Genomic DNA, 18,200 nt, shown 5'->3' with positions numbered 1-18,200 from the left:
GTTTACAATAGCTAAGCTTTGGAAACAACCCAAATGCCCAAAAATAGATGACTGGATCAAGAAGATGTGGTCCATATATACCATGGAATATTACTCAGCATTCAAAAAAGATAAACACATGCAATTTGCAGCAACATGGATGGCGCTGGAAGGGATCATGCTCAGCGAAATAAGCCAAAAAGAAAAAGAAAAATACCGATGGTCTCACTCATAGCAGGAATCTAGAAAACTTAAATAAGGGACCAGGAAAATGAATAACTATAAGAAAGTGAAAATCAAAATCAACAAAAAACTATGAACCAGAGACACTTTTAGGGGGGCGGGAGGGGAGGGATTGGGGTCAGAATGGGGGGGCTGCAATTGTATGGGGAATATAACAATAAAATTTAAAAAAAAAAATACTAGTCAACTACAATACCAATGAATAACATAATTGAAATGTTACTTACATAACTATGACTTTTAAAGAAATCTGATGGACTATTGGTGAGGATCTTGTCTCCCTCCAAACCAATTACTCTTTTACAAATATTTGATTTTGGATCATTTGGGCTTTTTGCAATCACAATGTCACCTCTGAGAGAGAAAAAAGTAAAAAAAGCGTCAGTGTTATTATTTGTTGAGCATAAACACATGCATGCCACTGCTATAATACCTTTATAAAGCAACTCAAATAAAGTCACACACTTTATCCTCTAACATACTGAAAAAAAAAATAAATAAAGTTCAGGTGTTAAGTATAGTGTGATCCCATCTGTGTTAAATGAGCACATGTAGAACATTTCTAGGATATGTTAAAAATGATCATAACAAGGATATGTAAGAAGCAACTTGGCAAAATAAAAACAAACTCTTAGAAGAGACTGGTCATTATCAGAGAAGGGAGTTAGGGGAGGGGGTGAGTGAAACAGGTGAAGGGGGGTCAATTTTATGGTGGTGGGTAGAAATTAGACTTCTAGTGGTGCTCATGATGTAGTTTATACAGATGTTAAATTATAATGCTGTACACCTGAAACTTATATAATGTTATAAATGAAATTTATAATTTAAAAAAAAAGCAATGCCAATGTGAGTCTAAAGCTGTGAGAGAAGAGAAAGATTTTAGTTTTCCATTTATATGCTTTATACCACTGAATTTTTAGCACATATATGCAGTAATCTATAACTTTTTAAATATTTTTCAATAAAATTAATTTAAATTTTCTATGAAAAAAAAACGAGAAAGGTCTGCAGGATAGCTCTGCTTTGTTACTTGAATGCTGTAAGAATTTATTTGCTCATTGAAGTCCTTCTGGGCTATTAATCCTTTCAGAATGCACGTCTATCTTTAAGAAAAACCACTGAACACATACATAGCAAAACCAAAGGCAGGCGCTGGAGCCATGGCCCTTCCCGCATCCAGACTGGCTTCCTGCCGTCACTTAGCTCCGCACCACTCTATGGTGATCATCTTGAAATTTTTAATAATTTTTGAATGGGAGACTCCATATTTGCATTTTGCACTGGGGCCTGCAATGATCTCAGTGGTCTTGCTTAGAGCACAGGATCATCTTTGGAGACAGGAGATCTGGAACAAAGCATAGTGATTATCCCTGTCCACTGGGTGAGCGGGTGACATCTGCAGACATGAAAGTCACCTGGGAGACTCTGCCCTACCTGAGCAGTTCTGTACTCCCTCCCCCCGCCCCCGCCCCACGCACAGCTGCATTAACAGATCCTAGACTCAGGCATCTATAATTTTTCAAGAAAAGCTGGAAATCCAATTTTTAATGTCAAAGTTCCAACTTTTAAATGCTGCCAACTAATTTATATACAATATCTAAAGAGAATATGCTCAGGCACCTAACATGGTTTCAATTCAGCCTGTTTTCTTTCCTTAAAAGTACCTGTCAACAGCTGTAAGCAGGAATTCCTCCTATAGGCCTTGCATTTTCACAGGAGAGTCAGGCACAGGGTTAGCCCCCACAAAAGATGGGGGAACTGAACTAGTGAATACAGACAGTTGCTACAGTTCACATCAGGCCCCTGTCTGGTTGTTTTGAAGGTCCAAAGAGCATGCGGTTGACCACCAGAAACTCAACTTCTTTCACTGATTATGTAATATGTTTTTGTGGTGAATGTTTTAGCACTATTGTTACAGGGAACCTGGAGAGATTTATAATTGTTTCATATTTTTTGATTTCTTTTCTATCATGATGTGAAAAACAAACAACAAAAACGCACTCTGGGGTTTGTCTGAAAGGCTGCGTCTGTGGGCAGCACTATGAGAATTCACGAAACAAGGACCAGCCTTGGATGCTTTCCTATCGCATAAGGCTCTTTGAAACTCTGAACATGCAGACAGTCTTTTAGAATCCACGGTTGGAAAATGGGATAAAAGTAATGCTAAAATTAAGATCCATGCAGCACAAATAATTTAATATGTCCTCAATTCCTGAGCTTTTAAATGAGCTACACATTTCAATGAAACACACATTTAAACAGTCTTTTAAGGGATGTGTCCTCCCAGATCCAGGTTCTTTGTTTCAAATCAGACCTTTTCTGGATTTGAGGTCATTTTAATTTTTTCAGGGTAACAAAAGAAGGGGGAGCAGGGGGCTTCAATATCTTAAGAATAAAAACAATAGTTGAAAGGGCCAAGGAGATACTCTTGGTCCATAAACTCCTACCTCTCAGTGGTAGATAATTTGCACATACCTAGTACATTTCCCCTGTCCCTTCCCAACCCCGATGTTCCATGACCACCTTTCCAGGGGGCTTGTAAAAATGGCCTGAGCCCCCGTGGTTGGCAATATTGTAATGGGGTACTGGAGATAAGCCCCTTACTCACCACTACCCTCTGTCTCAGCAAGTCCTCGGTGGGCCTTATGAACTTTAACTCTTTACGACCAGCAGTTCAAGTCCATCAGTTTCCAACGATTTAACTACTGGGGATTCTAACTACTGCTGTTGAGAGGATTCAGAAAACCAACTAAGGAAATTAGCTGGAGGTTTGTTGAGTTTCCTTTGCATTTAAAGAGGAAATGCTAGAGGGGCGGGGGCCTTCTCTTCATTTGCTCCCACATTATTGGGTAATGTTGCCTGTCTCATGGCTGGGAACAAGTTCAATGGGCAGGCTTATTACATTGATTCTAGACACTGAGATTTTCCCAGATGCTTAGAGTATATGAATGAAGAATCTTGCTTTCCTCCCATTTTCTAGGGCAACATTTTACTGTTTGCAATAAAAGTGAGCAGTTCTTAGATCTTTTTCTCTGCCCCCAGATCTGCTCATACTTTTCATTTCATGCAAGTCAGATTGCTTATGAGTTCCTATACCTGAAATATTGGTAGTCACCACCAACATAAGACTTGATTGCTATAAACAACTTCTTTAGCTTCTTATCAGCATTATATAAAGGCTGAGTTGTTAGACAAGAATGTGTACTTTCATATTTTCCTACTATGCATATATACACATGAGTAATCATTTTAGAGTCAACACCATTATCTTGATTTTCCAGAGCAAAATAACCTTGCATGCAAAGAGCCAAAATCCAAATACAACACAAACCTAACTTTCCTGAAGCAATCACGGCTCTTTACACATTTGTTATTCTCTTTGACATACACAATAAATCGTAATAGTTACCAAATTACTGTTCGGTTTCAAATGATGTGCACACATCTATAATCTTAGTTAGCTGCTTGCTGGCCTGCTTCAGGAATGTCATTGCATCCTCCAGGGTAATTCTATATCAATGACTTTTCCAAATAAATCTAGTTGCTGGTTTATATTAATGAACTGTCACAGTTGCTATTGTTTTCCCATGGCCTTGCAGCTGTATTCCTTCACAGGTGCTTGGCAAATTAAAATGATGCTGGTTTGGGGTTTCAGCCTGATACAAAATCACTCCTTCAGCAGATTGTTCGGAAGTTATTCATGCAAGAAACACATCTTTACTCTAGACACTCAGCTTTTTCGCTTATCCAGTACCCACGCTTTTATTGACACGTTGCATTTCTGTTTTCCTCACCAAAGTACAAAGAGAGATTGTCTTTCTTACTTAGAGCATTTCTATTAAAGAATCGCAAGCATCGGAAGCATTTTTTTTAAATGTGTTCTTTTCAGTCAATCCTAACACTGTGTTCACAGATCACAAACATTAATTACTGATGTTTGCAGGTTATATATCTTTCGGAGTTGTTTTTGTTAAAACCCATTACCCAAGGGATCAACAGACAGGAAGAAAATTATTACATGCTAACTATCCAAAGCCACATTAAATATTCCCTTTTGGATCTATTGTAGCCATTATTTAAAAATACTTTGCTCATGACTAACTTTTACCAGTGAAAATGAGAATGCTTAAAATGCAAGTAGCTAGTACCCAAATTATCCAGGATTCCTTTTAGATTGCACTTCCTTCCTGCAGGAAGTCCTCAATTCCTTTCATCACCCTGAAACACACTCTTGACCTCTGGGCGGTTTCTTTCTATCAGTGCATCTTAGCTCTGACTACTGGGTGTCCTATGTTAAGCCTTGAGAACTCTGTCAGTTCTCTCTGCGGCTCCAGCTCTGCATTCCACACACTCATACCCTTTCTAGGGAGATTCTATGTGTATATTTACTTTTACTTTTGTCCTCAGTGTATGGCCTGACGCCAAGTTGATTGAATCTATGCATTCATTTTATCTATGAACTATCAGTTTCCATATTTACAAATTGTGATAGAGATGCAAATTTTAATGTTTTGGGGATAAGGCAAACACATCTTTCTTTATAACCTACCTCATAAATACATTTGGCCTATACTGCTGGCAATCTACCCAAAATCCAATCTCCATTCTATTCATCTTCCAACTCAGACACAGAAAGAGAACGACACTTCCTAATCCCCCTTGCAAATGTTGTGGTCAGGAGTTACAAATGAAAACGAATACATACAAGCCTGCTTTTAACATTTGGAGGGAGAGTACATAGTAAAAAGGAAGACCCATGAATAGGTGCAAAACTACATTAAAATTACAAATTGAGTTACCAAATTGTTCAATAAAATACCTTCTGTACAGCTACTATGCTCAACATCTGAAATGCTTGAAATTCTTGGCCTCTTTCAAGTCCCAAGCCATGGGGGTATCTATCCAGGTGACCTGCTTGCTTTCTCTTTCCATCCTCAGCTCCCACCAGCCCAGGAAGGGAATTGTCCACAGCAAGTTAAATGCATGTGGCCATTCCAGTCTTACCACAGCTAAGCATCAGAAGGACCGAAGTACACTGCTGAGGGGAGCAGCGGGCAGCAGGAGAGGTCTGCCCGCCATGTGGGACCCTCCTCCGGTGGCCGGGGAGCAGCCGGGGACCGAACCAGCGTCGCAGAGGCCGCGGGCAGCTTCGTAACCCAGCGCTCAACCGCTGCGCCACCGGGGAGGCCCCAGCAGTTGGGTTCTTAATGGGCACTTTCTTTTTGCCTATTGGGTTAAGGAATTCTCAATGTGGGATACACGGGGCCAATGCAAGCCCTGTGAATCTGGTCCTAAGATCAACTCTGTCACTTGGGGTTTCTCAGAAACTTCAAAGGGGGTTGACTCAGCTGGTAGCCTCTCTTGAACTTTTCTCCCACTTTCTTTATGCATAGAAATTCCAGCATGATGGCTGGAACTATACAGCAATAAAGACAAAGTCTTTCCTTTAATACTATAGACAAAGAACGAGAATGAGCCAAGGTTCTGTTCACCACGCCAGCTGTGTACTGCCAACCTTTGGATTTCTTTTTATGTGAAAGAAAAAAAAAAGAAGTCAAATCTTGTTTCAGCCACCACTTGTCAGCCTCGTTATTTGCATCCAAACACAATACCTCGTTGGCATAGATGTGTACAAGTTTAATGTAAATATCGACTACCTTCATTATCATTAATCTATCTTTGAGGAGCACCTCAGTACAAAAATATGTACCTGCTAGTGTGGGCTTAACAACCATGTATTGATGAAAATGAATGACAAAGTCAGGAGTGGCAGAAGGGGGCATTATCAGCAGAGGATAATACATACATATTCAATAGGTGAGTGAGACATATTTGAAAAATGAGGAGTAAAACAATGAGATTTGGGGTCAGGAGTTGGGGGTAGATAATTGAGATTTTAGTTAAGCTGGATAAACTGAAACTCAAATGGAAAAGTAGGGCCAGGCAAACCTATCACTCCCACTCAGCTGCAAGCAGGTCTTCTAGGTAAGCACTTAATTAAATGGCTCCTTTTTGAAGTATTCCTTCCCCAGGGGAAATTAATTATGTGTGTACATATACATACACACACACTCACATACATACATGCTCATGCATGCTAGCAAACACGCACATAGCATGCCATAAAATTTCAGCACTAACCATTGTATAACAATCACTTGCTTGCTCACTTTGAGAACCAAAGCTTGTCTTAGTATCTTTGTACACTCAGTGCCTAGTCTGAGCTTAGCACACCATGCACTAAACAAACCTTCATAATAAGTTGTCATTAATTATTAGTAATAATCAATAACAATTACTTGGAGGGCCTCCCCTGGTGACGCAGTGGTTGAGCGCAGGGCTGCGAAGCTGCCCGCAGCCTCTGCAGCGCTGGTTCAATCCCTGGCCACCAGCAAGGGTCCCACATGGCGTGACAGACCTCTCCTGCCGTGCCTGCTGCTCCCCTCAGCAGTGTATTTCATCAGTCTGTCTGTTCTGTTCCCCGCTCTGGCTCTGGTGAATTCTCTCACCCTCCTGTGCTTCTGACTGTATCCAGTGCTTGTATAAATAAATAAATAAATCTTTAAAAAATAATAATAACAACAATTACTTGGAGAAACAATGTTACTAATTATTGGTAGTAATTCATAATAACTCATTGCTTGTGGAGAAATGGGAAACTATTGGGAGGAAATAATATCATCAGATGGATTTGTTACTAGATCAATATGCTACAACTAAGCAGGATGTCTTGGAGAAAGGAAAACATAAATGGGGCCATTCAAAAGTCCAGGTTTAAAGAAACTCCTGATATTAGAAAGAGAGTACCAGGAATACAAAGTGAAGATGCAATGATTATTGGAGACAACACCAAAAAGGCAGCCATCAGATTGGAGCTGCAATGAGTAAGAAGAATTTTACAGAGGCTAAATGACCATAAGAAGAGGATACTAGAGGGAAAATATGAAAATGAAGCCGAGGTATTGGCTCAATCTTGTTGAGATCACTGAGTAGTCAGTAAGACATTGAAGTAATGTCTACCTTGGGGTTAGAGGCTAACAAGAGATTGGAAACTTGATAAAATTTTAGAGCACTTTCGAACATTTAATAATTGATGAATGTTCATTCACTGATCTCACTGTACTTTTTAAATGTAATAAATGAAACTTAAATTTATTTTCTATTTTATGGATGAGGAAGCTGAAGCACGTTGGGATTTAGTAAGTTGCCCAAGGACATAGTCGAGCTAATAAGTGGCAGAGTTGGGATTACATACTGGCAGCCCAGCTAAATCTCTCTCCAAACCCATCAACTTGGAGGGGCAGGTCTTGCCTGGTTTCTGCCCGTCCTGGGACCCAGAATCTTTACTTCAGCAGAGCATGGAGTCCACTCATTCTGTAATTTTATACTTGTAAGTAAATTTCGCACAAGTGATATTCAAAAAACACTGGTTCTACACGACAATATATATTGCTCAAAAAAGATGTGAAGAAGGTTGGGAAGCACTCAATTAGGTGCAATTCAATTTTGTAGGACTTCTCAGTCCTCAATAGGCTGATAAGCATTGTGAAATATCAACAGTAGAGTATAGAGATTTCCCAGACAACTTGACTCAAGAGACTAATTTTTGTCCAACAACTCAAAGGGCTGGGGCTCCATGGGCCCCACTTTGGAAAGGGTTGCACAACTCAGTCCTTTATGAAAAGAACAGAAGTTTTATTAAAGAGGTCAGAACCCATGATGTGAAATAAAAATTGGAGTGGTGGTTTTCATTCTTCACTATAGCACCTATAAACTTCTTTAAAATGGAAGGTTAGGCAACATTGCCCGATACTCTGATTTCATTGTTCCGAGGCATGGAAGACCCAGGCATCCAGAGCTTCGTTGAGTGTCTCTGAAGAACAGGCCAGTGTGTGATATCAGCTATAGAACAATCTTAAACACAAGTATATATATAACTACAAGTGACCGGGGCCTCCCCCGGTGGCACAGCAGTTGCATGCTGGGTTGCGAGGCTGCCCACAGCCTCTGCAGCACCGGTTCGATTCCCGGCCACTGGCGAGGGTCCCACCAAAAAAAAAAAAAAAAAAAAAAAAAAACACACGCAAACTACAAGTGACCAAGATTGAGACTCTAATATCAATTTCTAATTTCAGATCGATAAGGAATTATTAGCAACTACTAAAGAATCATCACTGTTCTCCTTAGGACCTGAATCTTTTGACTGACTTGGGTTCTTCTATATACTCCACTTGTTTTTTTTCCTGTCACATGTTAGTTCATGCTGGGATGCCATTTCCACCCACCAGGTTCCTTGTTGCATTGTAGTAGATTACATGGCATTTTCCGTTTATTCAATCGCCCTATGTTGACACAAATACAGCTTGTATCAGTGGCATTGAAAGAGTTGGCTTCTTCCAACACATATTGTGTTAAAAGCTTGACATCAGTCGTTTATACTTGCAGAGGCTGCAGCTCTGCTACGTCTCTTTCTTCCCTCACTCACTCTCACGGGCATCACTGGCTGCCTCTTTGTTCTGCCCCTGTGTGATGTGTCATGCCTACAACAGAAGAGGTAAGATGGGGTATCTTTACAGTTCATTTTTATTTGGGGCAAGAAACTTGGCTTTCAGACTGAGCTTGTGATGGAGATGTATTCTTTATTTCAAGGAAAAAATCATCAACCCCAGATGTATCCCTTATGTATTTATAAAACATTTCTCTTAACTTCAGCAGTTTGGCAGATCATTCTATCAATAGTTCACTCTCACTTCCAGGTGGGTGACTAGGAGGGTCCCAAAGGCCAGCTCCTACCATTCCTTAGCTCCTCTAGATGATCAGCCCAGGGCCTCCCTGGTGGCGCAAGAGTTAGACACAACCTATGAAGAAATCCGCAGCCACTACAGCACAAGTTCGATCCCTGGCCAGGGAGCTACCCACATGGCGCAGCATACCTCTCCTGATTTACCCGCTGCTCCCCTCATCAGTGTGCTTCAGTAGATCTACCTGATCTATTCCCCACTCTGTCTCTGGTGAATCCTCTCACCCCCCCCCATACCTATGGCTTGTACCCCACTTGTATGCATAAATAAATAAATCTTTAAAAAAAAAACAATAATAGATGTTCGGCCCAACCCTAAAGAAAGTAGTCCGGAAAACAAGTCCAAAGACTTCTCTGGTCCCAGCAGCAGCTGACTCCCGCTGCACAAGGAGGTTCAGCACTACTGAAAGTTACATCTGGTCCTGAGCAATGCCAGACACACAGCGATGCCTGCAGCCAGAGCCTGCTGGGCAGCTGGGGAGGGGAAGGAGTAGAAGACTGAAGAAAATTGAGAGGAAAGTGGGGTAAGATAAGAAAGAGAAGAAAGAGAAGAAAGGGAGAAAAGCAGGAAAATAGGGGGGGGAAAGGCAGGGAGTGTAAAAGGGGGGGCAGGGAGGAAAAGACCAGGCTTTTACAAGATACCCTCCACCAGCCTCAGGTGCCACTTAACTTCATACTTTGATTAACCCTTCCCTAAACTTGAAAAAGGTCCTATCAGCAAAACTCACCCCTGCTCTCTCTAAAAGATAACAGCTCTATGAACACCAGTGATATGTACCTAAGTGTGCGCAGTAACACTTGACTAGACTTTAGAGAATTAGTTACCTAGCCACCGAATTATTTGGGGAAAAGCAAAGCTCGAGCTTTAATTTTAATAATAGAATATCTTATGGACTTGTTAGGAAGACTCTAAGGTTACCAGTTCAAGTATAGCCTGCCTTTGTTAATTGGTCAAATGGAAAGATATCGTCTATCTGCAATGTCTTTATGACTTGGATTAAGCCTCTCCCATGGACTTAATTGCTGGGGCTCTTTCATCAAGCATCTCGTTAATATTCCTTGTAATATTCCCACCTGTTCTGATGTCAATCTGGCTCATCCATCACCCCTGCAGGGATATTGTCGCAAACAGGGCCACTGGCTCATTCTGCAGTGTGGCAAACTCTCTAACGCAGCTGGAGATTTATGACCTACCTCTGATTCTATCGTCTCAGCCTGGCTGGTCCAGGCCTTGACTCACTCACTGTACATCTTGATAGTGTAATTGTGTTTAAAAGTTTCCTTCCACCACTGGCAGAGTCTGACTCCAAACAATGGAGGCGGGAACTATTTTCCATGAGACCTGGAACAGGTTCATTTACTATGGATTCCCCTAAGCAACTGAGACTCCAAGCAAATATGGAACGAATTTCGGGCACAGATGGGGGGCATGCAAACACAGTATCTCTGTCTCTCATGCTCTCTGTCTCTCTCAATGTTCTCTCGTTCTCTCTCCACACCCCACTTACTTAGCCTAGTTAGAACAATGAATTCTATTTTTCCTTCCTTTTTCCACATCACCTGAATTCTCAGATGGTATGAATTCATATTTCTCACGACTTTTCCACAAGCGACTAAGTCACTATGTTGGTGTTTCATTTAGGATTAATTCCTTACAAATATGTCCACATAAGCCATGCAATCTTCCTGCATGTAAGGCTTGGCCTCCTCCAAATGCTATGAATTTTTATGTTCTTCATGAAGAGATGGGAATGGGCTGCTCTTTGAGAGGCTCCTACTTGTTCTGTGGGTAGGAGAGGTGTGAGATTCAATTATTCCTTGGAAAAATAGAAACGGGGCCCACTTACATTCTAGCTGGAACTCAGTTCAGCAGTGATTTCTTCACCAACATAGCCACGCAGTACTCACCTGCTGCGTAGAACCCAGGCTTTTGAGTCTGAGCAGGCAGGCAGGAATGCCGATGTACACAGGCCCTCTGTACATTTTGTTTTGATGTAGCACCTCGAGGAACGGGTTCTATCGGGGTGGATGTTCTGCTGGTTGTTGATTTGGTCTCAGCTTCCTCCAGTGACAGCCTGTCTCAACACTGTCAATACCTCTTCAGCGCTGACAATAAGCAGACATGATGGCAGGCTGTTCTTGTCTGCTCACTTAATGACTTCACTGATGACATGCAGGTGTGCACGGGTGTTGTACCTAGTCTTGAAGCTTTCGTGTTCTCCTGGGTAGTTGGAGGGCTGGCTCCATTAGCTTCTAGCCTTGTGAGAATATATAAAACTGTTCTGGGTGTTTGCCAGCTCAAGATGAGCAATGTATGATCATAATGAATCCCTGACTCATAATTTTCAAGACAGCATTAAGGAAATATTAGGTCACTGCATCTAACAGACTGAAATGCATCAAGACCATGCTTTCAGTTAGAAGCACTTGAGGAAGCTGTTCTCCACCTGACAAACGACAATTGCAACCTTATTCAGTCTTTAAAAGCAAGAAAGCCAAACTTGATTACCAACATTCAGTCACACATTTGCTTCACCATTTTGTGAACAGTTTCGCTCACCTTCCTGGAGCATGAGAGACAATGAAGCTTAGTGTTTACGCCCAAGAAGTCTGCAACTGTGCTGTTCTAATTTGCATCGCAGTTTTGGACAAGGTACCTAGCTGATCTGTGACTCAGTTTCCTCATATGTACCAATGAAATAATTAATAGTACTGACCTTCTCAGATTATGGTTAAAGTCAAGCACTGCATGGCACATAGTTGGTGCTCAGTAACAGTGAGCAGGTATTAATGGAACTGAAAGCAAAAAGGAGGTGATGTGATTTTTCTTAAGGCCAGAGAAAGGACCTGAGACAGGGCAAAGAATCCAAAGCAGGTCGCGCGATCACCTTTCCACAGCTGCATCCAGCAGATAATATCCTCCCAGCCGGTGCAGACTATCAGTGGTGATTGAGTGATTGATCCCTTTATATCTGCTTGCTTGTTTACCCTGCTGCTCACCACTTTTAAGGACACCTTTCCTCTGGAGCTGTTTGTTCTTTTTCCCTAATCGTCATCTTGGGTGTCTACTGCTGACACTGCTGCTAACGCTTGTGCAGACTGTGCATCTGTCAACACAGAGTTTGACTTCACCTCTGATGCACCAGTTTCCAGTTCCTCCAGAACAGAAGGTGAAGAAGGGACACTGGTGAATACATTAATGTGCTTGACTAGGCACATTTACATAGGACTAGACTTAACTTAGCCAATCAAATACTTGTAGGATAGCTATTATGTGCAGGGAGGAGAATGGGGGAGGGTAGAGGGACAACTAAAGAGAGAAAACAGACATTATCCAGGGCTGTGGGTGTGCTAAGCACTTCCAATGAATTCTTTTATTCAATTTTCATCACATTTTACAGATGAAGAAATGGAGTTCAGAGAGGCTGTGCCAGAAACAAACAATCCAGGATGGGTGTCTCCAGGTTGGAAGAAGAACACCTATATGAACGGACACGATTAGCACCTAAGTGAAAAGAATGAACATCACTTGGGTTATTAAGAGACAATGAGACCCATTTTTACTCCCACCCATGTCCTGTCCCTTTTCACGCTACAGTTAATCCCTTCATCTGTACCTTGAATCTCATTCTTTCTAGGGCCATGAGATCCTATCATTACCAGGTGGCATCATCCTGCCCTAATATCTCTCTGGAAGTTCTATTTCTGCACACTGTTGTTTGCAGGTGCTGCTAGCCATTCCCAGCCATGACCAGTCCTCCGAAGAACATGCATGAAAGCTAGGGACAAGATGCATATGGACAGGCAATATCACACAGTCATCAAGAGCTCAGGCCATGGGCCCAGATTTCCAGTGTTAGTATCCTGGTTTCACCATTTACCAGTCCTGCCTTAGTTTCCTAATGTATGAAAAGATGGAAGTAGTTGTACCTAAGTCATAAAGGAGTAGTGAGAATTACATGAGTTAATACAGCTGTGCTATCTAGAACAGTGCCTACACAGCAGGTAGTAGGTGGATGTAACCATCCCAAGTATAGATTGAAGCTCTGCTTTATGTTCCTGCTCTCATTTTCAGCTTCCCGCTTCTGGATCTCCAACTATTCTTCAAAACACTAATGTAAGCTCTGCTTGAGCTTATCAACTTCAACTCCCCAACTTTCCAATGCATACACAATCCCAGGTCCAGTAATAGTCACAGATCTGGTGAGTGTTTGTTAATGGATGTGTGGATGACGGTGGTGGTGGTGGTGGTGGTCTCTGTCCCATCGTGTTGCTTTGGCCAGCCCTCAGCCAAGACAGAGAATCATATTCAAGGCCTTAGTTCTAAAATTCCTTCTCCCAGCAGCCATATAGCCAGTGCTGTGGGGTAGAAATGATAGCGAGCAAACGACCAGGAGTCAGGCTCACAAACTTCACAGTCCAGTCAGTAGAAATAACCATTTAGTTTTTCAAATGCTCTTACTGTGCTGTTCCCTCACACTCCATATACCTGATAAGAGGAGAAACCCTATCAGACTACCCAGCACCCCGCTTGTATGGCTGCTCTCATAGGAACACACTGATCATAGTTCAGGGTGAAATCCCGCCGGGTATGAGGATAGCTGTGTGAGGTTGGTCTGTTGTCCTAACTGCTGTAAAGAACGTATGTTACACCCTGTGTAACAAATTCTGTCCACTCTTAATGACCAGACACCCCAAACCTGCTCCTCCCTTTGAAATTTTCTATAAAACAAGGTGTGGTACTTATTCATACCTCCTGGCATCTTTCCTGGAAGACAGTGAGGAGGAGAAACACATGCAGCCAACTTCTCTACTCTGCCTCCTGTTGGCGGTCTCTTCATCCTTTGTGGCACCGAATCATGGAGAAGTAGCCACATAATGCTTGGGAATCACACACCACCAAACCCCAACTAGAAAAAGCCACAATCTACTAGTGTAAGATGAACTGACTAACCTCACACACACTGCACTGCCTTCCGCCTCCACTCCCAGAGTACCCCATGCCCAGTTACCAAGAGTGATTCTACACCATGTGAGACGAGCAGCAGTAAGCCTTTGCTTTTGTATCAAACCATAATAAACTAAAATAGCTTTGTAAAACAGGTCTTGAAATCCCAATAAAAAATGTCTACCCAACTGAAGCATACTCCACAGTGAGTACACAGTCCTGGATACCCCTATGTAGAAGAATGAAATCACCAAATCAAGCTACACCAAGAGCTGTCTCTATCCTTAATCATTGCTCACAGGCCCTTTGCCAGCTCTGTATCTATAATGCTTCTGTTTCCTGGGCTATCCATGCCCTGTATTCTTACAGTGCTATTACCAACAGCATTCACAGCATATGTCAATAACATCATACATATACCCCACAGATCTCTGTTCTACTCACCCCAGGCAACCCAAACAAGTAATTCATTAACAAGGCGACTTAGATCAAGATTTCTCTCTGGTGTCCCATGATTGAGAAAATCCAGGCAAATAGCCAGAGGATACACCCCTATTAGCAAGAATGTTGGTTCTGTGAATCAAAACTGAGTTCCTCTGCTAACCTGTAGACACCAAATTCTTAGCCAGAGCTTATCTGTCCCTGTATCTCCTACTAAGGAAGCGTGCATTCTTCTTTAGAAAGAAGAATGAATCACTCTGTAATGATGGGATTAACGTAACTACAATTTTTTAAAAAAGATTTATTTACACATAGAAGCACTGGGGTATAGGCCAGAGGTGTGGGGAGAGGTGTGGGGGGGGGGGTGAGAGGATTCAAGAGAGATGGGGGGGGCAGAACAGGTGGATCTACTAAAATACACTGCTGAAGGGAGCAGTGGGCAAGACAGGAGAGGTCTGCTGCACCATGTGGGTTAGTTTCAGGGATCGAACTCATGTTGCAGCGGCTGGTGATAGCTTGATAGTGTTGAGACTTAACACCTGCACCACCAGGAAGGCCCTAATGTAACTACACTTTGAATAACATTCAAGGTTTGCTACTTCTCTGTCTCACATCAATTCTGTGAAGGTCAAGTTTTTATCAGAAACTCTAGATTTTCGCTGATAGTATAGTAGTCACTAACATTTTATTTTTTTATTTTTATAGAGGCATGCTTTATTTATTTGTTTGCTGGTTTGTTTGTTTGTTTTGTTTATACATGCACTGGGTACAGTCAGAAGCGCGGGAGGATGAGAGAATTCACCAGAGCCAGAGCGGGGAGCAGAGCAGCCAGAAGGACCGAAGCACACTGCTGAGGGGAGCAGCGGGCAGCAGGAGAGGCCTGCGCGCCATGTGGGACCCTCCTCCGGTGGCCAGGGAGCAGCCGGGGATCGAACCGGCGCCGCAGAGGCCGCGGGCAGCTTCGCAAACCAGCGCTCAACCGCTGTGCCACCGGGGAGGCCCGTCACTAACATTTTAGAATGACATCCAGAACAGTAAAGGGCCTCTGAAAATCTGTTCCTTTCACAGAAAGCAATGAAAACACTAGCATAATGGTAAAAATTAACATCTTTAGAAGTCTGGAAATTAGCTAAAGGCTTGCAATAACATGAGGGGTATTTGCTGACTCTTGGTAAGGATAACTAATTTTGTGGCATTTGAACATACCCGATTCCTGTCCCTCTCTTTTCATGTTTGCAGTAGCCTTGAAAATTAATAGCTTCCCAACCATAGTAACTTTGAAATCAACTGCCTAGTAGCCAATAGATGGAAAAAAACCAGTTTGTAGCTCCCCAAAACACCATTCTCAGAGAAATGTCATTATCTGACCTGTCTGGCAGCTCCCTGGAAAGCTCTTCTTGCACAGTTTGCTTTTATTTGACCAGACTCACAACTTGATCAGTGGAAATGGGACATTTGTTGAAAACAATCAGTGGCAATTGTTTAATAGCACACCTGCCTGAGGCTATATTAACAATTAGTGACTAAATGTTCACCAAAAAAAATTTAAAGTAGAAGCTAAAAAATAATAAATCCATAGAGTGCTTTGTAAACCTCTTAATATATTCTTGGGGAACTCTAGCCTACCAGCCTGGATAAGGTTGTGCACATGCCCAGGGCTTTGTGCATGCCCAGGGAAGACTTGAGAAAAAGTCTTAAATTCTCATGTTTTGCTGACCTTGATGTTCTGTGCAAGCAGGAAGTAAAGGGTAAAGGCAACATTGTAAAGTGCCTGCCTGAATGTTAGAAGGCATGCCCCAACAACCACACAGCACCTCACACTATAATCTGGAAGACTTATAGGTTCCAGACACTTAGGAATCTCTGCAAACATTAACTGAGCACTAATTTAATTAAGCTGAGACTTCAGTAGTCACCATGTCAATGAATACAGACTTACGCAATGAATTTAGGAAAACCACTGAACATGCAAAAAGCAGAACAAATAGAGGTAATAACAACAAATCCTGTAGTAGATGAAAATCTGATTTACAGAGTTCCACAGTATTTAAAATGTACAATTTTCAACCAAAGTATTATGCAAAGAAATAGGAAAGTAGGACCCATATTCAGGAACTCACATCCACATGAATACATAGGACTGGTAAAGGTGACTACATAGGTAAATATAAAAGATAGTATTAAATATTCTTTTCTTGTAACTATTTTTCTCCTATTTCATTTATAAGACAAGTGCACAAAGCAATCATTATCATTGTAAATGTATGTCAACACACATGTAATATATAAAGATAAAATTTGGTGACATAACAGCATAAAAGAATGGAGAGAACAGAGAAATATATGATTAAAATTTTGGTATATTATTGAAGTTAAATATTTATTAACCCAACATGCATTGTTATAAATTGAGATGTTAATTCTAACCTCTAAGGTAAAGATAAATAATTATAATAAAAGAAATAGGAACTTAAGTGGTATACTAGAAAATAGGTATTTAACACAAAAGAAGGCAGAAAGAAAGGATTATAGTAAATTACATAACAGATATATAAAAAAAATGGCAGACATAAATCCTACCTCATTTGTAATTACATTAAATGTAAATGTAGTCAATGCTCCAATTAAAAGGCAGAGACTGGCTGAACAGATTCTTTTAAAAAGATCCAGCTATATGCTATTTTTTAAGAGACATAATTTGGAGTCAAAGACACAGTTAAGTTGAAATATGTAACACAAAAATGGACAGAATTGAAAGAAGAAACATATAATTCAGTAATAAGAATTTGAGACTTTAATAACCCAATTACAAATAATAATAATTACAAATAACAGATATGGGAAAGGCAAGGACAGATAAAATTGTAACTATGTAGAAAAATGCTATCTAAATCAAAATTAACAGCTGGCCCTGATAATATGCCTCTGAAAAGCATTATAAATGCAGGCACTGAATTTGAGGCAGTTTGTGAGGCTTATAGCTTCCATTCTCATCATCCTGAAGCCTTATGCAGGGTCTGGTGAAAGCTGCAGGGTACTCTTACCCGAAGAAGAAGTAACTCCCGCCCCTGCAGATAGGTGGATTCTAGAAACTCTCCTTACTGGTACCATGTACTCTGTGCTCCAGTCTTTCGAACTTTGCCTCGACGTTTGTTACCTTCCCTCTTCCAATGCTAACTGAATTGTATACTTATAATAATGGAATCCCCCCCATAAATTCATATTATGGTTATATACATTTGGCTTGAGTGATAAGTGAAACCTTCCTGCTTTGTAGAAGTTAGGACTTCAGAGATCCCAAACTTGATAAAACAGAATCAGTAATTACATGGAAATTAAATAAACTCCTATATAAGCAATGAATCAAAGAAGATCACAAAGAAACTAGAAAATACTTAGATATTAATGAAAACACACCTATTATCCATTTAAAGCAGGGCTTAAAAGAAAAATTATTTCTGTAAATGGCTGTAAAAACCATTTCTTGGTTCATTGAAAAGATCAATTAACTTGACCGGCTTTTTGATGGACTGGTCAAGAAAAGAAAACTCTTTGAATTACTAAAACTGGGATAATATGAACTAATGAGTAACCTAGAAAACAGAGAAATTCCTAGAAAGACACACACTCTGACACCGATGCAAAACAAAAATATAAACAGACCCATAACAAGTAAAGAGGCTGAATTAGAAAATAAAAATGTTTCACAAAGTAAAGCCCAAGACCAGATGTCTTCACTGGTGAAATCTATGAAAAATTTAAAGAAAAATTAAAACCAATCCTTCAGAG

The sequence above is a fragment of the Talpa europaea genome (assembly GCF_964194135.1).
Source record: "Talpa europaea genome assembly, chromosome: 13".
Taxonomy (NCBI): Eukaryota; Metazoa; Chordata; class Mammalia; order Eulipotyphla; family Talpidae; genus Talpa; species Talpa europaea.
This window is presented reverse-complemented; position numbering follows the sequence as displayed.